This window comes from Protopterus annectens, chromosome 9.part0 (assembly GCF_019279795.1).
Source record: "Protopterus annectens isolate FY-2018-M chromosome 9.part0, PAN1.0, whole genome shotgun sequence".
Classification (NCBI taxonomy): domain Eukaryota; kingdom Metazoa; phylum Chordata; order Ceratodontiformes; family Protopteridae; genus Protopterus; species Protopterus annectens.
Genome location: NC_056743.1, coordinates 28,824,869 through 28,837,873, shown reverse-complemented (window position 1 = coordinate 28,837,873; position 13,005 = coordinate 28,824,869).

The following is a 13,005-nucleotide window of genomic DNA, read 5'->3' as shown; positions in this document are numbered from 1 at the left end:
GTTTACCTATGTACCTGCAGCCCATACTTCAGTTGTTTTTCCCTGTAGAAGTGATGGTCCTTTTCACCACAGTGCACTAGATTAGTAGCATAAGATTCGTAGTTATTAGGAAGATACTGCACTACACTGACCTGGAATTGACTAGCTTGGTTTTCCTGTTTTCTTTTTAGCAGATGGCCTAGTCCAGTTTTTCTGCCTCACAACCTTGTATTACTTTGTGTCTACCCCCCCCCACCACCTTGAACCTGCACAACTCTCTCCCACTCCTGCTTAATTACAGAGGTATCAAAAAACCTGATGCAGAAAGGCGCCATCTTTTGACTTAGGTTTTCTGCCTTGCTTCATAGGAATCCCCAGTAGTGTGCTCGCATGTAAGTACTACCTGGTATTGTTTTTGTTTGTGATTCTTACTGCTATTTTTGTAAACTCCATCCTAAGGGGATCCTGCAGTGCTTCTGTAACCACTCTGCCTTAAACGTGTATGTACCCTATTGTAAAATAAAAATATATCCTATACCTACCACTGTTGTATATTAACCCTGCGTGCATTCGCTAGCAGTCTCCCATGGATTTTATCTCCCCCCTTACTCTCCTAGGCTGCTTCCCCCTCCTCTGAGTGCTCGTAGCTTACCATTGTACTTACTCAGTTAGGCCACCAGGTGGCATTGTTCAATCACTACCTATCTTAATACAAGCCAAAAGTACTGTAAACTGTTCTATTAATTTACCACCGCCCTGTTTTAGCCCTATTAATACTTACTATATTCTACTAAACTGCTACTGCCCTGTTTTCAGGTCATATCCCCTGCACACCCTCTGCATCCTTCTAATTTCACTCACACAGTGCCTTATGCCAGCGCCTCCTTACCTCTGAGCTAGTTCTCAGCGTCACTGATAACTTTTCGCTGACTTTCTTCCTTCTCCTTGGCTCTACCACCTCCCATCCACACCAACATCGATATATTCAGACACACAACCTTAGTAAATCTGACCCCAAAACCTTCTCTAACTATCTCAAACGAATGAAATGGAACATTCTAAAAACCCTTCCACTCGATAAAGCCATAGACCTCTTTAATTCTACTTTCCTAAATGCTCTAAATTCCCCAGCTCCACCAAGGAAAAAAAGAATAAAAACTATAACTGCCCCGTGGCTCCCTAGCTCCACCAAGGAAAAAAAGAATAAAAACTATAACTGCCCCGTGGCTCCCTAGCTCCACCAAGGAAAAAAAGAATAAAAACTATAACTGCCCTGTGGCTCCCTAGCTCCACCAAGGAAAAAAATTGACAAATCCTGGAAGCTTTACCAAAAGAATAAACCTCTCAAAACCCTTCTCCAATATACACAGCTCCGTAACTTTGCAAAAAAACAAATCTACAAAGAAAAAAAATCCTACTACACTAAGCTCCAGTCCAACCATCCCAAAAACCTTAGGCTTCTTTGGAACTCCATAAGCTCACTCCTCAACCCAGGTTCCAAAAATAACCCATGTTCAGACCCAAGTAAATGTGACCTCGAATTAGCCTCATTATTCAATTCTTTCTTTATAGAGTCATTATCCGACCTAACGAAAATTTTCTCAACAACAACCCATCTCTCCTACATTCCACCTCATCTAAGTCCTCAAATAATTTCCCCCTGTGTTTGAGCTTAAACCTGTCTCCACTAACTACATAAAAAGACTTCTATCCAAACTTAAACCCTGCTCCAATGAACCTGACAACATCCCCTCTTCCTTTCTCAAGTCTGCTGCCGATGGTATAGCTCTCCCAATTAGTATCCTAATTAAAAGATCCATAAAGGAATCCTATGTCTCTAAACTCTGGCATTCCGCATTTATTCTTCCTCTCCACAAGGCAGGCAAAAACACTAACATTTCAAACTTCCGCCCTATAGCTCTTCTCTCTCCAATCTCCAAAAATCCTAGAAAAATGCATCCACCTCCAACTTATGCCTTTTCTGACTAAAAAACAACTTCTTACCCCTACCCAACATGGCTTCCGACCAGGACATAGCACCATAACAGTTCTACTCTCATTCTTAGAAACTGTCAATCAAGCCCGAGATTCTGGGAACTTAGTATCCACAGTACTCCTAGATCTCTCTAAAGCATTCAATACTGTTTCCCACAAGCACCTTCTAAGTCACCTCTCAATCCTAAATCTCTCCCAAAACACTCTTTCCTGGTTCTCAACTGTCAGATAGATCTCAGGCTGTGAAATGGAAAAAAGGCACTTCACTTTTCTTACCCACCCTTACTGGAGTTCCACAGGGGTCCATCCTCAGACCAATGCTGTTTAATATCTTTATCAATAACTTTCACTCTGCTATTCCTAATAACAAAGTCATCCAATATGCAGATGACTCTACACTTGTCTGCAATGTCTCTAACCTCCCGGAACTCCTATTTAAAACTCAGACTGCCTTCTCAACTACTGAGATCTGGATGCGCCAAAATCACCTCTCAATGCTAAAAAATCTAAAATACTACTATTCACACCCTCAAAATCTTTCTCTTTTGATAAAAATGCCTTCCAAGTCCTTAGCCAAAGCAACTCTCCGATCAAAGTTGTTCCCTTTGCCAAACTACTTGGTGTAACTATAGATGAACACTTCAAGTTTGACATCCATATTCAGTAAAATATAAAGAAAACCCACCAAAAACTAGGTATGCTATACAGGAACAACCACTTCCTCTCTACTTCTACCAGGCATACTCTGGCCTCCTTTTTCCTCCTTCCCTCATTCTGTACGGCACCCTGCCACTAACTAACCTATCCTCTTCCATCACATCCAAACTTGAAAGCTGTTATAACAAAATTTCTAAATTTGCCACCAAAGCCAAACATTCCACTCATCACTGTGTTACCCTCCAATCCCTCAACTGGTTAGAATTCACATATTACCTGGACTTCCTCCAGCTCACTACAGCACATAGACTAATATTTAATCCAACCAAATGCCCCGCTCTAACTAGCATCCTTCCCCCATACACCCCAAATAGAACTCTCAGATCTGAACACCAAAACTTAATTACTGTCCACAAACCTAAACATTCTGCTGGACAACTTCTCCTTAGGTAAGAAATGGAACTCTCCCTTCCACACTAAGGACAAAGTCAAACACAAACAACTTCAAAACTCAGCTTTACATCTACCTGTCCTCCAAATGGAAATGTAACTGCATTCTCCCTACCTAGAACTTTTTAATAAAAAGCCCCTGGGAGGGTATCTTCCTGAGTTCCTAAGCACCTCATAAGCTGGCTATAACCTTCTATACGATCTCTCACACTCTGTAAATATTGTAAATAGCTTTTGACTTTTGACTTTAACTGTGTGAATTTGTTCAAATGTATCTGCATGATATTTTTCCACTATGGGCAATATTGTTCACGCTTTGTATTATTTGATATGTATTTGTACTTGTACTTTTATTGGACTGCTATCTTTACTGTAATCTGTTTCATGGAGCTTTTCTCCCCGGGCCTCCACTGAAAACTGGCTCTCTGGGCCCAGTGGACTTCCCCGGTAATCAAACTGGCAATAAATAAATAAATAAATAAGACTTAAAGTACTAACCCTACTCAGAAAGTAATGACACTACTGTGGAATGGGCAAATAATTTATTAACAAAAATAAATAAAGTGAGTCAAGCTGTTATTGCCTTACAAGCTCTTTCTTTGGATATTTCAAATGCGTAAATTCTACTTTGCTTTAGTCTAAGCAGCTGCAATAAACAAATTAGCAGTTTGCTAGATTCCTCAAGATTTCTGTCTCATGTTGAAGCATGCGTTTGCTGTAGATATAAATGTAAAGGGCCTCGACTACTGTCCAAATTATTTGCAGTAAAAGATACAGATGTAGGCCAGGATTCGTTAAGGTACCATGACATGCACACCCTTGTGCACATGTTGAGGTACCTTTCCTCCATTCAGCAAATACCCCAACATGGTGCTGCATGAAGATGTGCAGCACCGCATAGCGCTGGTCACATGGTGTGCTGAAAGCTAAGGAGGCATCCAGGGAGAATCATATGCTAATTAGCCATGTGCTGTCTCCTTAAGAACCGCCTCCATGAACGCATCTCTATGGCATGTGATTCAAGAAATTGCTCGGGTGGTTATCCCCACCATGTTGTGGTACTGAACATGGACAAAAGGCTGTGTTCAGCCCCCTGCCATGACCATAGTATGGAGATAGGGGGTGGGGGGAAACTATTAGATACCAAGGATATCATATACTTAAGTACCTTAATGGCATCAACAGAGCTACAGAGATCAAGGAGTGGGGGTGGGAGAACCACGAGACACAAGGGACATCATATACCTAATTGCTGTAATGGCACTAACATCACTATGTGGATTGGGTGGGGGGATTCCCTAGACAGCGGGGATTATTCTAAATTGAAATTGCCATAATGTTACTGGCAGAACTACAGGGATCGGAGGGTGGGCAGACCCACTAGATACCAAGGATATCGTATACCGAAATTCTGTAACAGCACTGACATTACCATGGGGGATTCACTAAACTGCAATAAAAAATGTTAGAGAGCCAGCAAACTGTAGCATTTAAATATTTATTTACTTAAATGGTTAAGTAAATAAATATTTAGATGCTGCAGTTTGCTGGCTCTCTGACATTTTTCATTACAACTTGGATTTTTGGAGCCGTGCAACTGCCGTACTTGCAGGGGCTGCCATTTCTTTCATAGGATTCACTAAACACCAAGGGTTACTCTAAAGTGTAAGTTCTGTAACTGCATTGACATTGCGGATGGAAAGAACTACTAGCTACCCTGGATTCATTCAAACCTGCACTGCCTTAACAGCACCAACTGCAGGACAGGGATCATGAGGGTGGGGTAACCATGAGATGCAGACAAGTCAGGGCAGGTACAGGGACTGCAGTGTGTCAGTTCACGTTTTGTGTACTTGTACAAGTGGGAGACTACCTGGGGGGGGAATGCCACTGCCTACATGAGCAGTAGGTTACTACTGCCACTGCCTACATGAACGGTAGGTTACTACTGCCACTGCCTACATGAGCGGTAGGTTACTACTGCCACTGCCTACATGAGCGGTAGGTTACTACTGCCACTGCCTACATGAGCGGTAGGTTACTACTTCGACTTGTAGGTGACCAATCAAATGCACAATGCAGTAGTAAATGCGATCAGGTCCAGATATTTTTTTAATTTAATCCTGGTAGAATTCTTACACAGGTATTTAACTGATATGATGCGTAATTTCCATACAGACTTAGCTCACCATACTGGTCCACCTAGATGGGAGTGAACACATCTGTAAGAGAAATATCCATCTTAGCCATCCCCCTTCCAAAAAATCTTTTTGCAAGAGGGGATTCATGTTAGAAAAGTGAAGTTAACGAAGCTACCATTTCTCTGCATCAAGAGTTTCAGTCTGATATTAGTGCAAAACTCTGATACATATTCAGAGAGTCTGTATAGATGTGTGTTTCCTATGACACTGCAATTTAAATAGAGAAACCTTTCATTTTAATTTCAGTTTTCTAAGGAAACTGAAAGTGAGCTGAGAGTCTTGCATTTATTTAAAAAAATCATTGCTCTGAGTATCGCCCACATGGGAATATTCTCATTATATGTGGCTGTGATTTCTTGCACTTTTTGTTATTTTGTTTTATTATTGTTATGTGAGGGTGAGCTTGAGATAGGGCAGCTGCAGTTTGGATGGTAACATTTTTTATTTGGCTTTTTCTGTCTTATTATTATGTCCATGTGTTTTGCTTTTCTGAATATTAATAGTCTTAATGACCCCAGCAAACTTAATAATTAATGCAGCATGCAGGCTGCTATAGTTACTTGTTACAGTGTTGTTTCATATAACCTTATCAAGTGTTGGATGCCGTCATGGATGGCAATGCTCGTACACTCTTACTTATTAACAGCTTTTTTGGCATTACTCTCATTTTGGGATTGGTCTATAATCCTTTTGAAAATATGTCAGGTTTTGTAAATGTCGTCACAGAAGGTCCTCACTTATTGCAAGCTATCTTAATTATACCTGTAGATTTCAATGCAATATTGGATAATAATCGTACTAACAAATAATAATAATATTGTATAACTAATATAACACAGAAAAGCAAGAAAATGACAGAAATATAAAAAACATGATTTCATTTGCAAGAGATAAACTATTACCCCTTAAAGGCATTTTGAACTGAAATGTCACGATGAAGACAACTAAACAGAAATGGTTTGGTTTTTATATCATTCTCTTTTTTTCTCTGTGCTATATTAATATTGGACACATTCACACTGCAGTATACAAGGTCAATCTGCAGCAAGATACACTCAGTTATTGAGTCTGTTCTTATCTTACCTTGGTTCGATGGATGTATGGTGCTATAAATATTCTGTGCTATCCAGATATGCACAATTTGATTTAAAATCTACAAGATACTCTAGGGCTGACCAGGGTCTCTGTAAGATTATATGATTAGAAACATTGGACCAACGAATAAGGACACCAAAATCATTTCCAATGGGCATGCCTTCGTTGAAGGTTGAACATCGAGCTGGCACCTCGGCGTTCATCAAAATCTACTGCCAATCATTAGCAGACCGGAGTTCCGCTGTGGTGACCCCTAACTGGGAAAAGCCGAAAGACAAACAACAACAACAACATTTGGTACCAAGGACTGTTTAAAGCTTTAAGTTTCCTTAATGCGTCCACAAATGTGATTAGCAGCCTACTGTTTACAGCTTCTCCTTCAGTGTCTCCCACCATAAACAGAGCACAGATTTCACATAAAAACTTTAATGCAACAACCCCAATAAAACATGCAAGCAGGACAAGCACTTTCGGCCTTAGCGTTCTTCAGATCCTGTTATTCTTATTGTTATATGATTAGAAACACTGATAACACAATGTTTGAAGGATATATTGATATCATAAAACAAAGGACAGAGAAATTTGAAGCTTTTAATAGCCTGCAAATAGATTCATTGAGTGTATAAATTGGCTGCTTTTAGGCTTTCAGTGTATTTATTCCTATAGTGTTTGCCCTCATGTGGTTTTAGCAACATGCCCACCTCAGGGCATTATTGAAGCAGTGATTTTTCATAATCTTTTGACAGTATTGACAAAAATGATGTGTTAGGCATGCAACTTCAAATCAGATAAAATGCCTATTTAGAGTCTATGCAAAATTCTATGTCACTTTTAAATAGGCAGAATTTATATTTTTATGCTAATTACCTTGGCAAATGTAGTCTTTATTATTAGCCAAAGAGAGGGAATGAAAGTACATAAGTGATTTAAGGACCAAGAATAGGATTTTAAAATGAACCTAGACAGACAGCTAGTGTTTTTGCTATTTCAGCAGAATTTTATGGGCAATGATCTGTTGCAGACTCCAAGATAAACATTATTTTTTACATTACCAGAATAATTTCTTTATCACCAAGGCTAAGTTAAGGAAAGTTGTTTGGTCTTTATCATGTAACAAGGTTCCTTGTCCTAGTATGCTGCTCATGGAGTTCCTTATTCATTTTTTAGTCACTCTGTGCCTAATCCTACTTCAATACTTCAATTTTACAGTTTATGACAATTCCAGGACATATTCCAGGTGGGTTTTTTCCTTGCTGTAGCAAAAACATAATTATTGCTTAAATCTAATAGGTGCCATCTGAACAGGGACAGCAATCAACCAATTTCATTACTGAATACAGATTACAAAATATATATTGATCTTGTTAATAAGTATCTTACTTCATTCTTGGCAGAAATTGGGTTTGTACCTCTAAGAGGTATTGATTCTGCTAATCAGCTAAATCAGGCTCTTATATTATTTGTGCAATCCCACCTGTGTCTCCCTTTGATTTGTGCAATCCCACCTATCAGTGTCTCCCCCTTTGATTTGTACAATCCCACCTATAAGTGTCTCCCTTTGATTTGTGCATTTCCCCCTTTGATTTGACCATATTCTTGACGGATGCATGCCAAACCTCTGACAAAATCAACACAATTTACATTTTTAACATTCTGAATCATTCAAGAGGCCATCAGATGTGTGCAACTTAAGTTTCTTTTTCGTTTTACTAATTTCTATATGTTGGTAAATATAATGAATGCTAATATGGGAGGTCATCATATCAGGGTAAAGCAAGGCTGTTTAATGTTTCCTATTGTATTTTCACTTAGTTAAATCTCTTTTTGTCAGCAATTCAAGATGGCAACACAATATCAGCTCAAGTTATTTATGGAATTCAAAAGAAATTCCTTGTTTATGCTGATTATAGACTTCTTATCATTTCAGATGTTCATAGATCTATGCAGGCACTTTATTCACCTAGGTAAACAGCTACCTAGCATTACTGGTATAGCACAGGGGGATGGCAACATCGGCTGGTGCATGGCAGATAATACCGACAAGAGGGTGTCGAATTGTTAGGCAAGTAAGGCCTTGAATAGCTGTGGATTTTTGCTAGCTTTCATGGATGCTAGGACTTTGTTGGAGTACAGCAGGGATTTAGCCCTTTAAGCACAGTATTGCACAGGTCCACAGTTAAGGACCCACTGAGAACATACTGGGGGAGTCTGGAGAACAAGGAAGGACAAACAGATGCACTGCTGTCAGGAGAGGTATGCATCAAGGGAGAGCGACAAGACTGACAATCACAGTTTTCTACAAGAGTAGTAAGGAGGAGAAAAGGCTGACAGTGCTTTGGCATGAATTGTTGAGCCCAAAACATCCTGTTTAGATTGTTGGTCTGAAATGGAGCTGGTTTGTTAAAATGCTTATTTGTGTCTATACCTACATCAGTGGCAAGAGACTTTGTTTTGTTCACCTTATTTTCTGTTGACTGACAAAACAAAGTGCAAGACCTTTGCTTTAATCAGTTAGATCCTTCTGCCTAAAGACTGTACAGCAAATAGTGTACTGTCTAAATGTTGTATTTTGCCCAAGAACTATAGTAGGCACTACAGTAACAATCGTTATCTCGGAGATTATTATCCAACAACTGTTTTGCTTAGAGCATCCCAGTGGCTAACAGGAAAATATCCTGAGAGAAAATCTTTGTTTGTCAAACTCACTTAATTTCTAATAGCTGTCAAAGGAAAGCTCAATAGAAAATGACTGAACTCTTGCCTATTTGTTTGTCTATTGTCGCTCACTTATGTGAAAGGAAGAAACGCGCTCCAATGCTGAATCCATGGCAACAGAAAGAGAGAGCACATTGTTTTTTTGTTTCTGTGAAGTGTTACCTGTTGTCACTGCAGAAAAAAGTTAAAGGGCAATGTTTTGTTTTTGTGAACCACTACCAGTTTCTGCTGTTACATAGAAAAGAAGAAACTGTTATGTTTTAATGAACTGTTGCCTGTTTGTACTGCTACTAAGAGAGAGAGAGAGAGAGAGAGACTTGTTATTTAATTAAAACCTGGTGAAAGAAGGGAGATAGATCAGTGATGGCACTTTTCCTCTAAACAGACTATTGAGTAGTTTGCACTTTTGGAGCTGATCAGACTAGAAAGGTGAAACCAACTTTTGCTTTTTGCTTTTAAGCTCTGAAATGTTTTATTTTTTTGTTTCTCCTGTCACTAATGACTGCAGACTTGTTTTCCTCCAGCAACAAAATTCTGAGTTACAATCCTGAGCAAGTGATGACTGCATCTAATTTCTTAGAATAGCTATACTGTAAACTCAAGTAAAAATAATAATTAAATTAAAACGTTGGTTTTCCAGTCAAATATCATAAATTATGGACAGTTGATAATATCTGATGCCATCACGTTTTTGGTATAGGCCTACTTTTTTTTCCCATGTAAAGCATCAAGTAGTTCAGTGTATAATAAACCTACTTCCTTTATACAGTCATTTACTTTTGACAGTTGGCTTGCCCTGGATTCCATCCAAGTTGATTGATGTATATTTTTTTAATACAAAAAAGTTGTCAAAACCTGGAACTGTTGAGTTATTGAACAATATAAACTTCCTTCCTTTTAATGAAAATATTTGGATCAACATAGGAATGGTTACCTCCAAGCCTTCCATACAATTAACATGTATAAATTTATATTGATTGCGTTTACCCCCACGCCGAGACTGACATAGGTTCAACGAGACTAGTTAACAAAGTCAAAATAAAAGAAAAATAAATAAGGGAAGATTTTTAGCAAGTAATAACTACAATACAGACACTATCCTAAAATGGGCAACAGTCATTAAAAATAGACTCGGTGCACGAAAGCTACAGTGAACAGATTACATTTTAAAAGAAATAATACAGAAACAAGAAATTCAAATGAAATATAAAGAGAGATCATTATAATGGATAAATGGAAGATTAAGACATTCACAGCTCTAGCACCTTTCAATGTACATAAATTTAACACAGTATTACATTATGTCAGTGCCATACTAATTAAAAACAGGCAGCAAATGAAAGGATAAGGTGCAGGAGACCAAATGACAGCAAAATTGTTAATCTAGGAAGCACTGCAGTGGAGATATTAAATACTGTTTGTTATTCATATTTTCATACTTATATTAATATTTTCATAACTGAATGAGTAATGTGTTATTGAATGACATAATGTTATGGGCGTGACATTAGAATGCCTTGTTACTGGCCACGCTTTACCCTGATATGATGACCTCCCATATTAGAATTGATTCTATTTACCAAAATATAGAAATTAGTAAAACTAAAAAGAATTTTAAGTTGCACACATCTGATGGCCCTTTGAATGATTCAGAATGTATCTTAGAAGCTCACATGAGTGCCCAGCTTCCAGTTCTCTGACTTTTTTTTTAATTTCTCCAAGTCTTTTGCATTTCTAATACCATGATGGGAATGGACCCTATTCCTAAGTCAAAGTACGGTTAAAGTTCATGAAATTAGTATTGCTTCAATCTTTGATTTATTTAATTTATTTTACATTTGTTTATCGGGAAAGTCCGACTGGACACAGGTCCATTTTCAGTGGAGGCCCGGGGATGTCAGCCAAAAGTGTTCTTTGTAGCACCCGCAATGGGCCCAGTAATGACTCTTTCTGCAATTCGTATGGGGTTCCATGTATTGGTAATATATCTAAATAGGACTGTAGATTTGTTTTTATAAGACCCGTTGCTCCTACTACTATTGGAACTGTCTGGGTATCTTTCTTCCACATTGCTCTTGTTTCTGCCTGCAGATCCTGATACTTTATGACTTTGTGTCTCTCTGTACGCAGGTCACTGTAGTCACTGGGTGTGGCAATTTCAGTGATCAATGCTACTTTTGTCTTCTTTTCATGGACCACTATATCTGGTTTTCTAGCATCTATCTTTTGAACTGTTGGTAATGGATGATCCCATGTGATGCAGACTTCATCATTTTCTATGATGCTTTGTGGATCATGTTTCCAGTGTTTTCAGCCACTTCAGTGCCATAATCTTTGCACAATCCCCAGTGCAATAGTCTTGCCACATTATTATGCCTTTCAGTATACAGTCTTTCTGCCATTAGTATGTCACAACCAACATCAAGGTGTGCGACGGTTTCCAATTCTGTTTTACAAAACCTATATTTGTCTATTTCTCCCACATGTTCAATGGACTTTGTAAACCAACGTGTACACAGCGCACTATCTTGGGCCACCAATATTAACCTTTCATTTCTTGGTCTGAATTCACCTCTCCTTAACCATTCCCCCATTCATTCCTGATGAACATGAGGTTCTTCCAGAAGTTTTCTATACTTGCGACTAGATTTATGCATTTTCTACATTTCTTGCCTTCTCATCTGGTCCTTCACCTTATATTCTTTCTTTTGTTTTTTGGCACATTCAGTTATTGCCTGATTTTCATCTACTTCTGGTTTGATTTTCATTCCTGCTTTACGCCGATATGCTTCTGCTAGATTAAGCAGAGAAGTCAGCTTAGATTTATTTTCCTCATGTTTCAAAACTTTCACTATGTTTGGGTCTTGTAAGGTCAGCAGATATGGGCCCATCCCTCCTTCGGAATGGGAATATATAATCTTGGTATACACTGATTTCTATAAATCATTTGGTGAGCATGAAGCATCCTTCTTGTTTTCCTATCTAATCTATCTAGCACATTTTGGGGCCAGTCAATCACTCCAAAACTGTAAGTTACAGGAAGAGCAAATTTGTTTATAGCTTGAATTTTGTTCCTAGATGTCAATACTGTCTTCAGGATTAATTTAAGTCTTCTAAAGTATTCCTTACTAAGTTTTATTCACATTTGTTCATGTTTTATTGTTGATCCTTCATCAGTTCCCAAACATGTATAAACTCCCTCTTGCTCAAGTCCTTTTATATAACATTCTTGTCTCAAAATGATGTTTCCCTGCTGCTGCAGTTTTCCTGCTTTAAAGGTTACGTTTGCACAGTTATCACGACCAAATGACATTCTTATATCATCTAAAAAAGTTTTGACAACTTGCAGTTGTGCTTTCAGTTCCTCATCTGATGAGCTATACAGTTTTAAATCATTAACAAAAAGAAGACGCACTTTGTTGTAGCCACGGCCTAAGCTGTTATGTAGACAGCTTGGACAGAATCCCCCTTTGAATGTTTATCACTGGGATAATAATTTGTCCTTTATCATGGCTTAATTGTAAAGTGGTCTGCCACTGTTTCGTGGTCAATGTAATGTAGTCAATCAGTGTAGGATGTATCTTATACATTTTTAAGCACTCTTTTATCCATGAATGTGGGATACTATCAAATGCTTTTTTGTAGTCAATCCATGCCATACTTAGATTCTTCCCCTTTTTACAGTTCTCCACTAACAGCAAATGATCCTTTGTTCCATAAGAGTTTCTTTTATTGCCCTTTTGTTCTAGTGCCATAATTGAGTTTTCTTCTAAATGATTATAAACTCTGTCTGCATCAATTCCCATGTATAGTTTATACATCGTCGGGAGGCAAGTTATTGGTCTATCATTTTTAGGGTAGCTTGCAGGTTCACGCTTAAGTAGGAGCATTGTTTTTCCTGTTGTTAGCCAGA